Genomic DNA, 20,101 nt, shown 5'->3' with positions numbered 1-20,101 from the left:
AAAGTCACTCTGGAAGTCCAACTACAACTATGTTCTAATAAAGTAGAACATAGATGTTCTACTTTAACATAAATGTAAGAAATTAAAAATAACTTATTAGAGAATATAACTTTCTTTTTCAACTTTTACGGTCAAAGAATTTATGGGAATACTAGAGTATGTAATAAGTTTACTGTATACAATATTTGCTTGAAAGATGGGGTCAACATAAACTGTACTCCTTGAGGAATCTTGAGGTATTTTCTTTATTTCACACAACACAATACCTCTGTGTTGTGTGATTAGGATGTACATACTATGGGTGTGATTGTGTACATACCTCATATGAATTATCTAAATTCTCAAATCAGTGGAAAGCAGGAAGAAGAAAGTTGTTCAAAAGCCTCAAAAGGGCTAATCAATGTGTATTTTCATTTTCTACACATAAAAATGTATACATAACATAGCTGTAAATAGCTTACCCACATATATATGCACACATAAATGCATTTGATTCATACTGGTACATTTAAATCAATCATAAATTAAAACAACTAATTGAAAATTGCATCTTTTCGTGACTGTTTGGTTTCACACGGATTGATATCAGATTAGATGCTCTTCACTTAATGGTGTTACTCCCTCATAGCACATTTGGTGCTTAGGAAAGCCCAGCCCCACTGAGTCACAAAAATCTAGGTGATAGATGTATAAAGTACAGAGATACAAAATTTTGAAAATAAGTTTGGCCAGTAAAATTTTTCTCAAAAAGAAAAAATCCTATGAGGTTTTGTTCTCAATATATGTGCACACTACGTATTTTCATGATCAGAGCAAGGAATTGTTATTACAAGAAAAGTAGCTCTCAGAATTATACTATTACTAGATCAACTTTTCAGCATTGACCTCTGCTGTTATTAGTTGGAATAATACACTAAGACTTTAAAGAATTGTGGGTAAAGCCCTTGTAACTAATTGCACTTATGAATTAAATAATGATGCTTGGGTTGTGCCTTTCCCCCCCCCAAAGCTATTTGAAGTGTTACCAACAAGCTTGATGGGTACAATTTGACTTCTTACTCATAACACTGAAGACGAGTATACCATGTACATTTTAGGCAACTATCTATAACAATTTTTGTTGGTCCCGTCTTTCAAACAAATATTTTATATAACAATGTTATTATATACTCTAACAATCCCATAAAATTCTTTAACTATAAAAGTTGAAAAACAAAGTTATGTTCTCTAATAAGTTATTTTTAATTTCTTAAAGAAAATACCTCAAGTGGGTATTAACTTGACTTTGCATAGTCTACTAATAGAAAACTGAAATAAGATTCTTTCTTTAGGAAAAAAAGAACTATTTATTCTAAGTATTGAGAATATCTAACTTTCTAGAATTTTTTATCTATGCTTTCACAAAATGAAATTTGTGAGACAGAGATTATAATACTAATTTTTTCTTGTTCTTTTAAAATGATGATTAATAAGAAAAGTAACAAAGGCTCTAATTATTTCTTCTGAATGTTCATTTTGATCCATCCTAATTATCTTAGAACAAATATTTAGCTGTTCCTGATTTAGTTTTTTTTCCTCTTATCACTTCTTACCCACTCCAAAGTCTATATTTTAAGCAGTTTCAATCAGAGCAGATTTAAAAATCCCAGCTTGTTCATGGGAACATACTGATTCAGAGTGAATCTTTCCTAATTATTTTGTGTTCACATGGGTGTTCACTTTGGCCCCTCTCCAAGCTTGCAGCCAAGAGGGAAAATTACCTTCCCACACCCAACTAAAAACAGAGTCAAAGAATAATTCCTTTGGTGAGCAGCGTCACTGAATAAGCAGTTTTCACTTGGTGTGTGTGTATTTTTCTTAATGAAGATCTGTTTGTAGATTAAGCCAACAAAGTAGCTTTCACATAGAAGAATATGTACTGCTGTTGTTTTTTTCTTTAGAAATTAAATTCTGAAATTTACAACCTTTATTACCAAGTTTTTAAAATCCCAAATAACACATATTTTACACAGCATAAAAGTTTTCTTAAAAAACAAGTTATAATTCTTTTCTTAATCTGTTTTTTAAGTCCTTCATCTCTACCATTCCAAAAGAACATCTTCTTTAATATTATCATCTTTCATGATGTTATAAATGAGCATGTCTTTGAGTTAGTTCCTTTTTAGAAGGTGAATGTACTTAAGCCATACTCTAAAAAAAGAACCCTGACACCATTAAAGCACAAAACAGTTTCTTACCCTTCTGAATATAAAAGCTCAGGATTAATTTTTGTCTTGTTTGACCTGGGAAAAATATCTAAGCTCTCCAGAGAGGCCTGGTCCAAGCTTTCTCTATCAGGAATTGCTTTGATTTAGAACAACACAGATTGTGTGCTTATGAAGAAGAAAAAAGAAAAATCCTCATGAGCTGAGTTGATATTCTAAAGAAAGATGGAGAGGTTTCTACAGAATGATGAGGGCATACGGTGAGGTTTTAAAGTCTCCGATTCCTCTTCAAACCCACCTTCAGAAGTATCACTCACACACACATGCACACACACACACACACACACGCCCTTTCTCTGATGAATCAGACAATCCACTCATCTCGGGAGTGGCTTCTGCACTGGTAACTGGCAAAGCACTCCACTTGAGGGTTGACGAGCGCTTTTGAAAGTGGTAGTGATGGCAGATTTGGATGGGCTTTTGCCATACAGCTTATGAGAGTACAATTTTAGAGGCAAGATTTGAGATGAATGCCACTGTAAGTGAAAAGGGCTAAACAGAATTAATAATGTATATGGATGTAGAAATAATAACAGAAGTTTGAAAATGTTTGTGTCTTTCACATGGTCATAGACTTTACTTTTGACCCAGAAAATGAACGACTTCCTTTCACGTTAAGGCACTTTTGACTTAAAATATATAAACATTGCATTACTATGCCATTTGTATTGTTCTTGAGTTTGGAAGAGGGGCAAAATTCTAAACCACAGATCTTGTCGTATTATTCACCAGTTGCGAAGAGCTGACTCATTTGAAAAGACCCTGATGCCGGGAAAGATTGAGGGCTGGAGAAGAAGGGGACAACAGAGGATGAGATGGTTGGACAGCATCACCGACTTAATGGACATGGGTTTGGGTGGACTCTGGGAGTTGGTGATGGACAGGGAGGCCTGGCGTGCTGTGGTTCATGGGGTCGCAAAGAGTCAGACACGACTGAGCGACTGAACTAACTGACTGACTGACTAACCTCCAGTAGGAAAAATTAAAAGAACTTGTCTGACACCTTATTTCTGAAAATGCCCCCATTTTATAACTTTAATCAGCTAAGAAACCTAGGTTTCATTACCTTTGACTATGCCAAGATCTCAATTAGATGAAGTAGGTTCTCCCATTTTACTTTTCACAGAATCCATTAAGTACAAGCTTGCCTATTTCCAGGTGTCACAATCTACACCCTGTTCAAAACTGAATAGATCTTTCCATTAGAGTAGATCTTTCCATTTTCCTTAACCATATTCCCTTTCTTCCCTTATATAATGTCTTTTTATGAAGTGAAAGTTGTTCAGTTCAGTTCAGTCATGTCCGATTCTTTGTGACCCCACAGACTGTAGTCCATGGAATTCTCCAGGCCAGAATACTGGAGTGGGTAGCCTTTCCCTTCTCCAGGGGAACTTTCCAACCTAGGGATCAAACCCAGGGCTTGTGTATTGCAGGCAGATTCTTTACCAGCTGGGACACAAGGGAAGACCTATAAAATGTCCTTTTATAGTAAATTCTTTATTAAAAAGACAGACACATAAACAGTCTACTCTAATATCCCCAATTCAAGGCTGTATAAATGGTGCTATCTAACTGAATTAATCATCTCAATAAATTCTGTGCCCAAATTTCTCTTCGTTTCTTTCTTTTTTCATCTATTATCCTCTATTCTAAAAACAATTGACAATTTACTAAGCACTTTCTGTGTATTCATTCTTGAATATTAATATCCTCCTTTTCCAAATGCTTACTAAATTACAATATAAAAGGCTCTCTAATCTTTTTCTTCTGAGCTTACATTTGAATGTGTGCATGTGTGTGTGCATGCACGCGCGTGTGTGCACACGTGTGCCCACACACGCACACACACGCTTGTGCCTTCAATCTTTCCCAGCATCAGTGTCTTGTCCAATAAGTCAGCTCTTTGCATCAGGCAGCCAAAGTATTGGAGTTTCAGCTTCAGCATCAGTCCTTCCAATGAATATTCAGAGTTGATTTCCTTTAGGACTGACTGGTTTGATCTCCTTGCAGGCCAAGGGACTCGCAAGAGTGTTCTCCAACACCACAACAGGAAAGCATCAATTCTTCAGCGCTCAATCTTCTTTATGATCCAACTCTCACATCCATACATGACTAATGGAAAAACCATAGCTTTGACTATACAGATCTTTGTTGGCAAGCTAATGTCTCTGCTTTTTAATACACTTGTCTAGGTTTGTCACAGCTTTCCTTCCAAGGAGCAAGGGTTTCTTAAATTTCAATGTTGCAGTCACCATCTGCAGTTTTTTTAATATATATATTTTGTAATGCATACTCAGTCATATCTGACTCTTTGCGACCCCATGACTATAGCCCACCAGGCTCCTCTATGAAATCTTCCAGGCAAGATACTGGAGTGGTGGTGCTATTTCCTACTCCAGGGGATCCTCCGAACCCAAGTATCAAACATGTCTTTTGTGTCTTCTGCATTAGCAAGCAGATTCTTTACCACTTGCCCCACCTGGAAAGCCTTGGAATCCAAGAAAATAAAGTCTGTCACTGTTATCACTTTCTCCCCTTCTATTTGACATGAAGTGATGGGACCAGATGCCTTGATCTTAATTTTTTGAATGCTGAGTTTCAAGCCAGCTTTTTCACTCTCCTCTTTCACCCTCATCAAGAGGTTCTTTAGTTCCTCTTCACTTTCTGCCATTAAAGTGGTATTATCTGTATATCTGAGGCTGTTGATATTTCTCCCTGGCAATCTTGATTCCAGCTTGTGAGTCATCCAGCCTGGCATTTCACATGATGTACTTTGTATATAAGTAAAACAAGCAGGGTGACAATATACAGCCTTGACATACTCCTTTCCCAACTTTGAACAGTCTATTGTGCCATGCACGGTTCTAACTGTTGTTCTTGACCTGCATACAGTTTTCTCAGGAGGCAGGTAAGCTAGTCTGGTATTCCCATCTCTTTAAGACTTTTCCACAGTTTGATGTGATCCACACAGTCAAAGGCTTTAGTCAATGAAGCAGAAGTAGATGTTTTTCTGGAATTCCCTTGCTTTCACCATGATCCTATGAATGTTGGCAATTTGAGCTCTGATCCCTCTGCCTTTTCTAAACCGAGCTTCTATATGTGGAAGTTCTGGTTCACATACTGCTGAAGCCTAGCTTGAAGGATAACCTTACTAGCATGTGAAATGAACGCAATCGTATGGTAGTTTGAACATTCTTTGGCATTACCTTTTCTGGGATTGGCATGAAGACTGACCTTTTCCACTCCACCTCCATTGCACCAATACTAATACTAGCACACAAGATCCTTCACCTGGGTTTCTGGAATATCCTCCTAGATGGAATGTCTGTGCTCTTCTCTCTCTCTAAAGTCTATATTCCATATTGCAATATAAGGAGTCCTTTGAAAATGAAAGTCAAATCCCATCACCACTGTTTACAACCCTGCAATATTTTTTTCATGTAACAGAATAAAAGTTAAATTACTCATGATGCCTTTAAGGTGGCCCCACATCATCTGTCCTGTGCACTATCTCCTTCCCCTCAAATCTATGTAAGGAATTTCTGCTTTAAGATATTTGCCTGTGTATTTCCTTCACCTAAGATGTTCCTCCTGCAGATATCTGCATGGACAACTCTTTCTACCTCAAAGTTGGACTCAAAAATCATGTGTTCAGTACATTTATCCTGATCATCTATTTAACACTGGCACATCCCCACTCTTAAATTACTCTTTCCCTGCGTGGAAATTACTCTTTTCCATGCACTTATCACTTTCTTATGTATACAGTTTATTTATTATTTTATTATACTTATCTTCTCACCCACTAGACTATAAATTTCAATAACTCAGGGAGTTTTTGGACTGTTTGTTTGTTTACTCCTTTGTCTGTTTATTCCAAATGCCTAAAATAGTGCCTAGCAGATGGCAGGAACTGAGGGTTTGCTGAATGAATAGATATGAAAATAACTCCCCTTTCTCAAGCTCTAGCTTTCTAGACTGAATACATATGGTTGATCACATTAGGCCTACTTTCCAACATGAATAATTTTTTATGATTCTCCTCTAGATTTTCTCCATATTCTTAGAAGTTTACATGTCATGTATCCAAATGAAATTTAGCACTTCAATAATGTCTGTAGTCTGAGAGTAGAAGAATATTCACAATGAAATTTGCCAAGTATTCTTCCATATTTATCACAGAATTCCTACTGTATTTCTGATATTATACCAAGAACTAGAGACAAATTTGTCCCAGAAGAAAAAACAATAAACCTGAGCTCTTTATTCAATGACAAGTATACCTGGCTTCTGATAACCATATGATTTTAATGGCAGACTATTTGTTCTCTAGTAAAATATATCCCTGACCTCCCTATGGATTCTTTCAGCTAGACTATAGAACCCTATGGTTTTACATACAATAGAATCTAGAGTAATTATCTACCAGCTTCATACATCATTCCGCATTAGTACCATTTGTGCTTCAAAAGGACACACGACCCTTTCCTGTGGCTTTTCTTGTTGCCAATGAGAAACGGCTAGAGTATTCTGGAAGATATACGAGGAATTCATTTGCTATTTGAGGGTAACTCATGTTAAAGAACTGAATGTGACCAAGTTTCAGAGTTAATAACAGCTAAGAAAATGCAGCCTTGAACCTATCATGTTTACCTTGATGCCACCTTGCTATCATTATCTATCAACGTTTTAAAAAACATTCTTTTTTTTTTTATTTGGTGGGCAGGTGTGGTAGAGGCATGGGAGGTTGATAGAGCGTTTTATCTTCATATTCTTGGTCTTTTCATGTATTATAGAGTATGATGCCTTGGCAGCAGAATTTGACTATAAATTTCTGTTTACATGGCTAAAGTAACATGTTAGTTTTCCCTGTTAATATTTTACAAGAGATCTTCTCAGAGATAGCAGCTGGAGGCCAACTTCTTTTGCCTTTTCTGTCTCCAAGGGATTTCCTGACCAGGGATTGAACCCAAGGCTCTTATGTCTCCTGCATTGGCAGGCAAGTTCTTTACCACTAGCGCCAATGGGATGAGGTCAAAATATCAACATTAACAAGAAACTGGAAGAAATTAATTCCAACTCTTATGAATGACTTTGAGAGTTTCAAGACTTCAATGGAGGAAGTAAATGTAGATGTGGTGAGAATGAGAAGTGGTGCCTGAAAGTGTGATTGAATTGTTGTGATCTGGTGATAAAACTTTGATGAAAAATTTGTTTCTTATGGATGAGCAAAGAAAGCGATTCCCTGAGATGAGATCTACTCCTTGTGAAGATGCTGTGAAGATTGATGAAATGCCAACAGAGGATATTGAATATTCCATAAACTTAGTTAATAAAGCAGTGACAGGGTTTGAGAGGACAGACCACAATTTTTACAGTAGTTCTACTGTGGGTAAAATACTGTAACCAAGGCCCAAGTTATGGCTATAGTAGAATAAAAAATTACACTGAAACTGTAGTTCTTTCTAGAATGTCAGGGAATACTGCAAAGAAGAGAAGCCTTTTGAGATGTATTTTAAAGATTAATAAAGAATTTGTCAGGCTGAGAAATGAGGCGAGGGTTGGGGGAAAGTCAACACAACAGAATGAAACCACATGAGCACAGTCGTAGAGGAATGAAAAGGCTCAGCAACTGGAGAAAGGTTACTTAGTCCAGTGGAGCGCATGTTAGTCATGTCTGGCTCTTCAGACATTATATGGACTGAAGCCCGCCAGGCTCCTTTCTCCATGGAATTCTCCAGGCAAGAATACTGGAGTGGGTAGCCATTCCCTTCTCTAGGGGATCTTTGGAAGTGATGAGAGAAGAGAGGAAGATTTTGGTCAGATATTTAGACTTGAGATAGCAAGTGAAGAAAACTCTTCTAGCCAGTAACCTGCCCCCCTCACTGGTTTAGAGAAATACAACTTCATGTAAGCAAACCTATGGGGCCTGTGTAGGTAGTTCATTGGGTGTTATATCATGCTAATGGTAAGATTCCAAGTTGTCAGTCTCGACTCATTTTCCTCAGAATGGGACCACAGCACAACCCAGAAGGTTTCTGGTGCAGTTTTTAGCACTTCCTCTGTTACACTGTTCTTCCTTACAGGAGATGTACATATGGTATTTATTGACCCACAGGGGATATCTGAACCCATTCAATTAATTTATGACTTATCTAACAGACTAAAAGACCTGAACACCCCTGCACACAGATCTTTGGTATACCTATTGTCCAGCTGGTTCTTGTTTCCAGCTATTATGAGAGGACCTCCTTTCCCTGTGAAATTTATCCTGTACCCCAGATATGCCTAGAACACCCAGAATTCCCAGGATGTCTCCTGCATGCTCCTGAAAGTGCTCAACTGAACATTACACGACATCTACCATTTTCTCCCTCTCCTCACTGGCCCCCTCAAGTTGTCTGCTCCAGAGATAAGCCACTTTTCCATTACGATCATCACCGTCTGCCGTGTGCCACGGTCTCCTCCTGGAATCCTCAAACTGTACAGTCTACAGTGGGTTCTGTAAAGAAGACGCGTCACACTCTTCTTTCCTACTGGGAGCCATGTTTTAGGTTGCCAGCAATAGGTTTTAGTGAAGATATCATTTCAGTTTTACATTCAACCCCTCCTTTTCCAACAGAATCGAGTATGCATCAGTATGTCAAGAGACAGATCGATGTATGAACAACATGGTGTATTCATGATTGCTGCTGCTTCTCTGACAGTCAGTGCTTTGTTTCCTAGACCAAACTTGTCCTCCTGTCTCTCTCCATGGGTGAGAACCTCTCCTAGGTAGCTCATCAGTCCCTCATGCATGTCTAAATTTCTGATGAGCCTATACACACATAGAGACACACAACTGGGTGAGAGAAAGGGACCTTTACTTGCACTTCAGTTCGTGCCTCTGCATGTCAGCAGCCACTGTCTGTGAGGAAGAGCCACAAAAGGAGAGAGATACATATAGTTATATATTTATTCACTGAAGCTACCAAATGCTAAAAGAGCTTTCTATGAAAAAAAATGCTTTAAAAGCTCTAAAATGAAAGCAAATCTTTTATTTCCTTTTAGCATCTTTTGAAGGTAAAAGGAGAAGGGGGTGGCAGAGGATGAGATGTTTAAATAGCATCACTGACTCAATGGACATGAGTCTGAGCAAACTCCAGGAGATAGTGAAAGACAGGGAAGCCTGGTCCACTGCAGTTCGCAGGGTGACAAAGAGTTGGAGACAACTTATCAATAAACAACAGCATCTTTTGAAACGTGTTTGAAAAATAATCGAATGGAGTCATTTACAAAAGATACAGTGATAATAAGTATGAGGTCAGGAGAGGAGGTAGAGGTCTCAAGTACTGGAAAGGGACCAGCATGGCATGGCCCAGGAGCAAAGCCTTGTCCTGGGAGAGAGAAGCACACTTGAGAACAGGATGGTATGGGCTCCTGCCGTGCCCATGCCTGAGACTTGCAGAGCTGCTGCTGCTGCTGCTAAGTCACGTCAGTCATGTCTGACTCTTCATGACCCCATGGACTGTAGCCTACCTGGCTGCTCCATCCATGGGATTTCCCAGGCAAGAGTACTGGAGTGGGGTGCCATTGCCTCTCCAGACACTTCGGGAGACCGTGGTACAAAAACCTTCACCTTTGAAAGATATGATAATGCATCATTAATTTGATGTCCCTCCATAATAAAGGGTTTCCCTCGTGGCTCAGGGGGTAAAGAATCTGCCTGCAATGCAGGAGACCCAGGTTGGATCCCTGAGTCAAGAAGATCCCCTGGAGAAGGAACCCTGCCCACTCCAGTGCTCTTGCCTGGAAATCCCATGGACAGAGGAGCCTGGCAGGCTACAGTCCATGGGGTCACAAATAGTTGAACATGACTGAGCAACTAACACGTTCACCATTACAAAAGAGGATGACATTCTTATTTTCCTCTCACCAAGACTACTGTATCATGGGATCCAACTCTCTTCAGTGGGACAGGGGGCATTGACTGGGCAAGGGAAGTGGTCTACTTGGCATCACCAGATCAGCTCAGGAACACTTTGAGGAAATCCTCCAAGAAATCTCAGGTTCAAAGAGTGGTTTGTTTGCAACTGAGGGGTGGGTGTGTATCAGCAGATGGGTGCCCTGTCTGATGAAAGATCAATTTCAATTAAAAGGACCAGATCTATTTTTCCCCTCTTTCCCCCATAGCCTGTCCTTTATTGCCTCTCTACCATTTTGTTTATCATTTTTAGCACAACCATAACCTTGGGCAAGTTTCTTGGGCGGTTCACAATCTCCTTAGGAAAGTCCCTGAAAAGTCCCTGCTCTGAAAAGCACATCATTGTCCTTAGTGTTTCTTCAGTTCACTATGAACTCTACCATCGGACAAAAGTTCCTCACCAGCTACAGAAACCAAATTTGAGATTTTATGAATGCAGCAACAGCTTTTTGTCCTTATATACTGCATCTAGGCCAAATTAGTTCAATGAGCTCTTAATTGGCTTTCAAGCAGTGCCTGAACCACATCATCCTGAGTCAGAAGGAGTCAGGCGTGTCAAGATTCTTATTCAAGTGACTCCAATCTTTCCTTATCTCTTCCAACTTCTTTCCTCCTTTCACCCTTCCCCCATCCATCCATCTTTTCGCAGCAAGTTTTCAAGAGTGCTAACCTCCTCAGAACTGCATCTCACGCCATGCAAACACTAGCCTACTTAACTTTTTCCCTCTCCCTTTTCTCAACCTGCCTCTTTTCAAGGACCCAACACGCCTAATCTCAGCAGAGCCTCTCCACCCCGCCTGCTGCCCAACCCGGAGTCAGAGCACAGGTTGCTGCATGCTCTGGGCTTCTCCTCCTCCCACTATCCTTTTCCACCCACCGCCCCGGTCCCCCGCCCAGTCTACACCCAGAGGCAATCTCCTGCTCTCCCAAGCTACTTAGACTGCCCATCCTGAGAGCCAGTTTTACTGCTCATTGTTCACTAAAGGAGAAAAAAAAAAAAAGCAAAAACCACTGAGACAGCACCCAGGTAACTTTGAGGAGGCAGCTGAGGAGGAATACAGATGCTCTAGACAGTCACTTTCATTTTTTTAAAACCATAACTCATCACAAGAAAATAGTTTATATACTGATCCAGTTGTTCAGTTGTTAAGTCCTGTCCGACTCTTTGTGACCCCAGGACTGAAGCCTGCCAGGCTCCGCTGTCCCTCACTATCTCCTGGAGTTCTCTCACATTCACATCTATCGAGTTGGTGATGCTATCTAACCATCTCATCCTCTGTCACCTTTTTCTCCTCCTACTTTCAATCTTTCCCAGCAGAAGGGTCTTTTCCAATGAGTCGGCTCTTTGCATCAGCCAGCAAAATTTTAGAGCTTTAGCATCAGTCCTTCCAGTGAATATTCAGGGTTGATTTCCTTTAGGATTGACTGATTTGATCTCTTTGCTGTCCAAGGGACTCTCAAGAGTCTTCTCCAGCACCACAGTTTGAAAGCATCAGTTCTTCAGCGCTCAGCCTTCTTTACAGTCTAGCTCTCACATCCATATCCAGTACATACACATATACTGAAGAATTTATAAATTAATACAACACACCAAAGGAAAGAATAGAATATACCAAGTACATCATCAAGCATAGGATTCAGTTCAGTTCAGTTCAGTTCAGTCGCTCGCTCGTGTCCGGCCCTTTGTGACCCCATGAATTGCAGCACACCAGGCCTCTCTGTCCATTACCAACTCTAGAAGTTCACTCAAACTCACATCCATTGAGTCGGTGATGCCATCCAGCCATCTCATCCTCTGTCATCCCCTTCTCTTCCTGCCCCCAACCCCTCCCAGCATCAGAGTCTTTTCCAATGAGTCAACTCTGCACATGAGGTGGCCAAAGTACTGGAGTTTCAGCTTTAGCATCAGTCCTTCCAAAGAACACCCAGGACTGATCTCCTTTAAAATGGACTGGTTGGATCTCCTTGCAATCCAAGGGACTCAAGTCTTCCCCAACACCACAGTTCAAAAGCATCAATTCTTCGGTGCTCAGCTTTCTTCACAGTTCAACTCTCACATCCATACATGACCACTGAAAAACCATAGCCTTGACTAGACAAACCTTTGTTGACAAAGTAATGTCTCTGCTTTTGAATATGCTATCTAGGTTGGTCATAACTTTCCTTCCAAGGAGTAAGTGTCTTTGAATTTCATGGCTGCAGTCACCATCTGCAGTGATTTTGGAGCCCCCCAAAATAAAGTCAGCCACTGTTTCCACTGTTTCCCCATCTATTTGCCATGACGTGATGGGACCAGATGCCATGATCTTCGTTTTCTGAATGTTGAGCTTTAAGCCAACTTTTTAACTCTCTTCTTTCACTTTCATCAAGAGGCTTTTAGTTCCTCTTCACTTTCTGCCATAAGGGTGGTGTCATCTGCATATCTGAGGTTATTGATATTTCTCCCGGCAATCTTGATTCCAGCTTGTGCTTCTTCCAGCCCAGCGTTTCTCATGATGTACTCTGCATATAAGTTAAATAAGCAGGGTGACAATATACAGTCTTGACGTACTCCTTTTCGTATTTGGAGCCAGTAATTTACATCAATTCAATCACACATTTTAAAAAACTGGAAACTTACATGGTACGTGCATAATGTTTATTATATTCTGTACATTTCTGTGTTATAATGATAATAATTGACACTTATTCAGTACTTGTTCTATGCTTGGCACATATATTAAATCATGAAATTCTTCTAACACTATGAGGCAGATACTGATATTATACTTACTTTAGCAATAAGGAAACAGGCACAGAAAGGTGAAATAACCTTTCAGGGTCACAGGGATTGAAAATTAACAGACTAGGATTTGAAACCAGGCTGCCTGCCACACTCTGGGACAAGTGCCCTATCCTCCTACGTTAGCCATGTGTAACTTTATGTCACTATGTAGGGCTATGTTAACAAAACAAAGTATATTGCTGTTGATGGATAATTGAAAGGTTTTTTGTAGGTTATTATCAATGTGATTTTGGTTCCATCCACTTACTTTACAATAATCTTACTCTTTCTGAGATGAAATTCATAATGGAATAAACTGACGTTAAAAATTAATATAGTGTTTCTAGTTAAATATAAAGCAGTTTTAGTAAATTACATTTCTAAATCAAGGGGCAGATCAATATTATGAATAAAATACAAAAATAGTAATTTACCAGTGTATCTTTCTATTATTCTTTTAAATAAAAGGGGTAAACATTTACATTAATGCTATCATTTCAATCAAATAACAACTAAAAAACCTACCTCTAAAAAACGATAACTATGTGCTAATGACCAGGCAATCTTAACATCATAAACCTGGGAAAACTGAACAATTCCAACTTCTATCATTAACAGGATGAAAACAATAATGAAAAATTTTTGCTATTTTATCAGTAATAATTTAATCAGTTATTGGCTAAATTTTCCATTCTTTTTATAACTGTGAAGGTAATATGACTCTTTTGCTTCCTTTAATTCTAGGAATGCCTGAGGGCTATCTTTATCCATCATCCTGATTGTCATGATCAGTCAGTTCAGTTCAGTTCAGTTCAGCCACTCAGTCACATCCAACTCTTTGCGACCCCATGGACTGCAGCACACCTTCCTGTCCATCACCAGCTCCCGGTGTTTACCCAAACTCATGACCATTGAGTCGGTAATGCCATCCAACCATCTAATCCTCTGTCATCCCCTTCTCCTCCCGCTTTCAATCTTTCTCAGGGTCTTTTCAAATGAGTCAGCTCTTCACATCAGGTAGCCAAAGTATTGGAGTTTCAGTTTCAGCACCAGTCCTTCCAATGAACACCCAGGACTGATCTCCTTTAGGATGGACTGGCTGGATCTCTTTGCAGTCCAGGGGACTCTCAAGAGTCTTCTCCAGCAGCACAGTTCAAAAGCATCAATTCTTCTGTGCTCAGCTTTCTTTATAGTCCAACTCTCACATTCATCCACGACTACTGGAAAAACCATAGCCTTGACTAGACAGACCTTTGTTGGCAAAGTAATGTCTCTGCTTTTTAATATGCTGTCTAGGTTGTTCACAACTTTCCTGCCCAGGAGTAAGCATCTTTTAATTTCATGGCTGCAGTCACCATCTACAGTGATGTTGGAGCTGAAAAAAATAAAGTTTGCCACTGTTTCCCCATCTATTTCCCATGAAGTCATGGGACCAGATGCCATGTTCTTAGTTTTCTGAATGTTAAGTTTAAGCCAACTTTTTCACTCTCCTCTTTCATTTTCATCATGAGGCTCTTTAGTTCTTCTTCACTTTCTGCCATAAGGGTGGTGTCATCTGCATATCTGAGGTTATTGATATTTCTCCCGGCAATCTTGATTCCAGCTTGTGCTTTATCCAGCCCAGAATTTCTCTTGATGTACTCTGCATAGAAGTTAAATATGCAGGGTGACAATATACATCCTTGACATACTTTTTTTCCTATTTGGAACCAGTCTGTTGTTCCATGTCCAGTTCTAACTGTTGCTTCCTCACCTGCATACAGATTTCTCAAGAGGAAGGTCAGGTGGTCTGGTATTCCCATCTCTTTCAGAATTTTCCACAGTTTATTGTGATCCACACAGTCAAAAACTTTGGCATAGTCAATAAAGCAGAAATAGATGTTTTTCTGGAACTCTCTTGCTTTTTCCATGATCCAGCGGATGTTCGCAATTTGATCTCTGGTTCCTCGGCCTTTTCTAAAACCAGCTTGAACATCTGGAAGTTGACGGTTCACATATTGTTGAAGCCTGGCTTGGAGAATTTTGAGCATTACTTTGCTAGCATGTGAGATGAGTGCAATTGTGTGGTAGTTTTAGCATTCTTTGGCATTGCCTTTCTTAGAGACTGGAATGAAAACTGACCTTTTCCAGTCCTGTGGCCACTGCTGAGTTTTCCAAATTTGCTGGCATATTGACAGCATCATCTTTTAGGATCTGAAATAGCTCTACTAGAATTCCATCACCTCCACTAGCTTTGTTCATAGTGATGCTTCCTAAGGCCCACTTGACTTCACATTCCAGGATGTGTGGCTCTAGGTGAGTGATCACACCATCATAATTATCTGAGTCATGAAGATCTTTTTTGTACAGTTCTGTGTATTTTTGCCACCTCTTCTTAATATCTTCTTATTCTGTTAGGTCTATACCATTTCTGTCCTTTATTGAGCCCATCTTTGCGTGAAATGTTCCCTTGGTATCTCTGATTTTCTTGAAGAGATCTCTAATCTTTCCCATTCTGTTGTTTTCCTCTATTTCTTTGCATTAATCACTGAGGAAGGCTTTCTTATCTCTCCTTGCTATTCTTTTGGAACTCTGCATTCAACTGGGTATATCTTTCTTTTTCTCCTTTGCTTTTCTCTTCTCTTCTTTTCACAGCTATTTGTAAGCCCTTCCCAGACAGCCATTTTGCTTTTTTTCATTTCTTTTCCATGGGGATGGTCTTGATCCCTGTCTCCTGTACAATGTCATGAACCTCCAAGGATAGTTCATCAGGCTCTCTGTCTATCAGATCTAGTCCCTTAAACCTATTTCTCACTTCCACTAATTTCAATCTTTTATCTCACTGGTATTTTTTCTGTCAATAAAAACGGCTCAAGTTATGAAATCTTACATAGACAGGCTAGGCTGGTGTAGAAAAAAGCATTGAAAAAGCCTAAGACCGGAGGTGACCTTGGACGTCTTTCTTGACGTGTCAGGCCCTCATGTGTCTTTTGTGAACTGAAGTGGTAGAGCAGGCAATAATCACTGTTGTTCCCGAAGATGTGATTATAATCCAAAAATACACTGAGTTCATACTGTATGATAAGTACTGTGGTATAAAATAATAATAATTTACAACTATAGAGGATAGAAAAGTTTACTACACAAAAAATCATCAGAGAATTACACATAACCTTAACCTTGCAGCTTCACGTAATGCAATTCCAAATTTCCCTCTCTCTTAAATTTATAACAAAATGTACTTATTATAAAAATATTTCTTTTGTAGCATCATAAACTATCAGAATTGGAAGAAATCTCCTTGCATCTGATACAACATAACATTTCTTTGTGAGAAAGAACTTTGCCACCCAGAAATATGTCAGCCTCATTCAAGGTATGACTTAAAAATGAGTGGTAGAAAGGCTTAATAAATAACCATAATTTTCCTTAAATATTTCTAAGGAAAACTCACTTTTAATATCACAAAAATTTAAACAGGACTTTAAAAATACAGTTTATCTTCTAAATGTTTCCATGTCTTTGAAGTATGTGAAATGTTTTGTCTTCAAAACTAAGTTCTACATTGGACCATAATTAGAAAGTTGGTGGTTATCATTTCCAAAATCATTGTAAATTCCACTTCTATTATCTCCACTTTCACAGTTGCCATAACCACATCTAGAGCCCACCCTGGTTGCCAAATCCAGGACCTCCATCACCATATCTTCCTCTTCCTCCTCCATAACCAGAGAGATCTCCAAAATTACCACCTCCAGGTCCTCCTCCATAACCATGACAATCATGTTCCTGTAATCTTTGTGAGAGTATCATTGTGTAGTCACTAAATCGTGTGTGATTCTTTTGCGACCCCATGGACCATAGCCCACCAGGCTCCTCTGTCCATGGGATTTTCCAGGCAAGAATATGGGAGTAGGTTGCCTTTTTCTTCTTCATCTTTTCTTCTCCTTCTTTGATAATGTTTCAAATGACAAGTGAAACCTTTTTCAAGGTTTTTCTCAAAGTTTTGGAAAGCTATTAACCAAGAATCTGGTGTAATGTTAAATGTGTATGTAAAGAAGCAGTTGTATACTTACGATTAAAAAAAAAATTCTAAAGGGGGAAGAAAAAACCCAAAGTTCTATCTGAGTAATTTAAGTTGTTACAGAGAACAATGAGTATGTCTGTGAAGTTATACTAACTGGTCACACCCGCCAGAAAAGAAAGTTTGAGTTCTTGCTGAGAACAGACATTTATAAGACTTACAAATCTAGCAAAACAATATTAATACAAAGCCCCTGTGACTAGTGGTAAGATAATAAGATAGCAATGGACATGAAATAATAGTCAAACCCACAAATTTGATTCCAATTCACCAGGTACCTCTCCTCAGACTGAGTGAGATAACATTTACAGTTACGGTCAGAGCTGGGAGGTACCTCCAGAGGGACAAATATGGAGTTAGACAATAACAGAAAGTCCATTCTATTTCTAGTAGTGTCCCTGTTGAGTCCATTGTCTCTACTGAGTGCGATCAGTTTTCAGCAGTTTCTCTGTTGAGTTCATTGTTTCTGTTGAGTCCATTCTGCTTCTAGTAGAGTCTCTGTTGAGTCCATTGTCTCTCCCAGGCCCATTCAGTTTTTATAGTGTCTCTATTGAGTTCATCCTCTCTGTTGAGTCCGTTCAGTTTCTAGTAGCGTTTCTATTTCATTTTAAAATTAGAGTACTATTTAATTCAACTATTCACCCTAACTTAGAGAATCCAATGACCATACATCACCACTTGGTCCTGAGACTGCTTTCAGGATGGGGTCTGGGAGACTCTAGCGTGTATCAAACTCACAATTTATCAACTGTCAAAGTCCGAAAAGTCACAACCTACCTAAGATTCCACAAATACCATCTTGATATATTAATAACCACTAGTAAGCAACAAGCTCTTAATTAAGTATCTATACAGTTAAGTTGAAAAGATGGGTAAACTGTCACAATGCACTCATTCGCTCATTGCTAAAAAGAATCAGCTGACTCTAGACACAACTCAACTACTGGAGCACTCACTTATCTTTCAGCCAGTTTTGATGGCCTTTCATTTTAAGTGCAATATACCCTGAAATTGAAAGACAGTTAAATAAACTCCGTATAAGATCCTTAAAAAGAAAGATGCTTTTAAAAATGGTGAACGATTCATTTCATCATGTACACAAAAGTAGTGAATGTTCATTTAAAATACACTTCAGGAGTTAAGGAGGTTTTCAAATACTCTCATTAACTCTGAAAGTCTTTTGGTCTGCTATATTGCAGTAAAATACATGTGGCAGATAATCACATGGAATTTTATACTCAGTTTTTATTTTCAGTGCTTATATTCTACTACGAATTGTGAATATAAAACAATATTGGACTTCCCTGGTGGTCCAGTGGTTTGCATGCCAATGCAGGGAACACGGGCTCAATCCCTGATCCAGGAAGATCTGACATGCCACGGGGCAACTGAACCCATGCACCACAACTTCTCAGCCTGTGCTCTGGAGCCTATGAGCCACAACTACTGAGCCTGCACACCCTAGAGCCCGCACTCTGTAACAAGAGAAGCCACCGCAATGAGAAGCTCGCACATGGCAAACAGAGAGGAGTCCCCAGCTCACCACAATCAGAGAAAGCCCCAGCAGCAACAAGACCCAGTGAGCCAAAAGTACAATAAATTAAATTTTAAAAATACTACTAGAGACTATTTCAATAAATCTATTAAGTTTTGAACTTTGGAAAGCTTAAAACTATTTAACGTTTTTGTATCAAACATGTGGTTTAAAAAGATAATTCAAGCCTTAGGCCCATCCAAGAGCAACTGGGAGGAAATCTGACCATATTTACAATTTCTGTAATTAAAAAAAAAATTTTGCTTTATCCATTTTTTTCTGCATTCATATTGAAGACCATATTGTTTATCAGGGTCAATAATGTTTTATTTGAAACATTAACAACTTTCTGTAAATTTATGAGAAAAGCAAATTTGTCACAAAAAAAAGGAATTTATACCTTCTTAAATAGTTACTCTCTCCAATATCTGTCAGGTTGTTGTGCCATATTTTGTGCTAGATACAGCATTGAGTGCCTACTTGTAGGCACTCAATAAATACTAGTGGAATAAATGAAAGAATAATATTAAATTCTCAAAAAACTCTTGCAAAATTCCTTGTGGGTAAAAAAAAAAAAAAAAGGAATATTAGGGGACTACTCAGGGTTTCCCAGGTAGAACCTGTCTGCCAATGCAGGAGACATAAGAGACAGGGTTGTGATCCCTGTATCAGGAAGTTCCCCTGGAAGAGGGCATGGCAACCCACTCCAATATTCCTACCTGGAGGATCCCATGGACAGAGGAGCCTGGTGGGTTACAGTCCATAGGGTCACAAAGAGTCAGACATGACTGAAGCGACTTAGTACGCAGGCGAGTGATTACTCATTATTTGTTTTAAAATAAACATGACTTAGGCTCATTCATGTTAACAGTTTAATGGTCAGAGGTTCTGAGTGGTTTCTGTTTTTAAAGTACGCAGTTCTCCTTTTAAATATTTACATAGTTTGCATTTATATAAAAGCTTTTTATTGGATTGTAATATCACTAATGAATATCTTCCAAGAAAATACTCAATTACTGAAATTACAATTAATTAATTTTATTTGTATTTTATTAATTTTATGAAGAAGATAATTTTTATAAATATTTGAAATATTTTACACATGTGAAAATTTGAACTAATTTTTGGAATTACCACTGTTTAGCTAATAAATGGAGAATATATAAATTGGAGGTCTATACTTAGTCTACAATGATAGGAAAATATAAGCTGTCAGAGGTTCCTTGCAATAACTTTATCCTGTCACATTCCTGGCTTGCAGAATATGACTTAAAGGAAAGTGACTCCACTGACTTTAAGGAAAATAGATAATACAAATATAAAATAACACTGTCATTTTTTTCCACAAGGGCCCCATGCTCTTCGAACTGTGACCTCCATATGGATATGCTGACTCTCTAACATCGAGCATAGCATACGACACATAATCAGAACACAACCCAAGTTTATTGCATGAGTAAATTACTGAATTTCATTCATTGGCAGGCATCTATAAATTCATCATCCATCACTT

The 20,101-nt window shown here is 38.8% G+C and overlaps 1 protein-coding gene across 1 annotated transcript in view; it reads right to left on the bottom strand.

Annotated features, from left to right (window-relative positions):
• The window catches only part of DSC1 (desmocollin 1), a 357,493-nt gene that overhangs the window by 145,760 nt on the left and 191,632 nt on the right, over positions 1 to 20,101 (bottom strand). Inside the window, exon 4 of the mRNA XM_004020454.6 lies at positions 9,783 to 9,882. The gene's annotated coding sequence lies outside the window, so the exon portion shown is untranslated. The remainder of the gene's footprint in view (positions 1 to 9,782; positions 9,883 to 20,101) is intronic.

The sequence above is a fragment of the Ovis aries genome, chromosome 23 (genome assembly GCF_016772045.2).
Source record: "Ovis aries strain OAR_USU_Benz2616 breed Rambouillet chromosome 23, ARS-UI_Ramb_v3.0, whole genome shotgun sequence".
NCBI classification, from domain to species: domain Eukaryota; kingdom Metazoa; phylum Chordata; class Mammalia; order Artiodactyla; family Bovidae; genus Ovis; species Ovis aries.
This window is presented reverse-complemented; position numbering and strand designations above follow the sequence as displayed.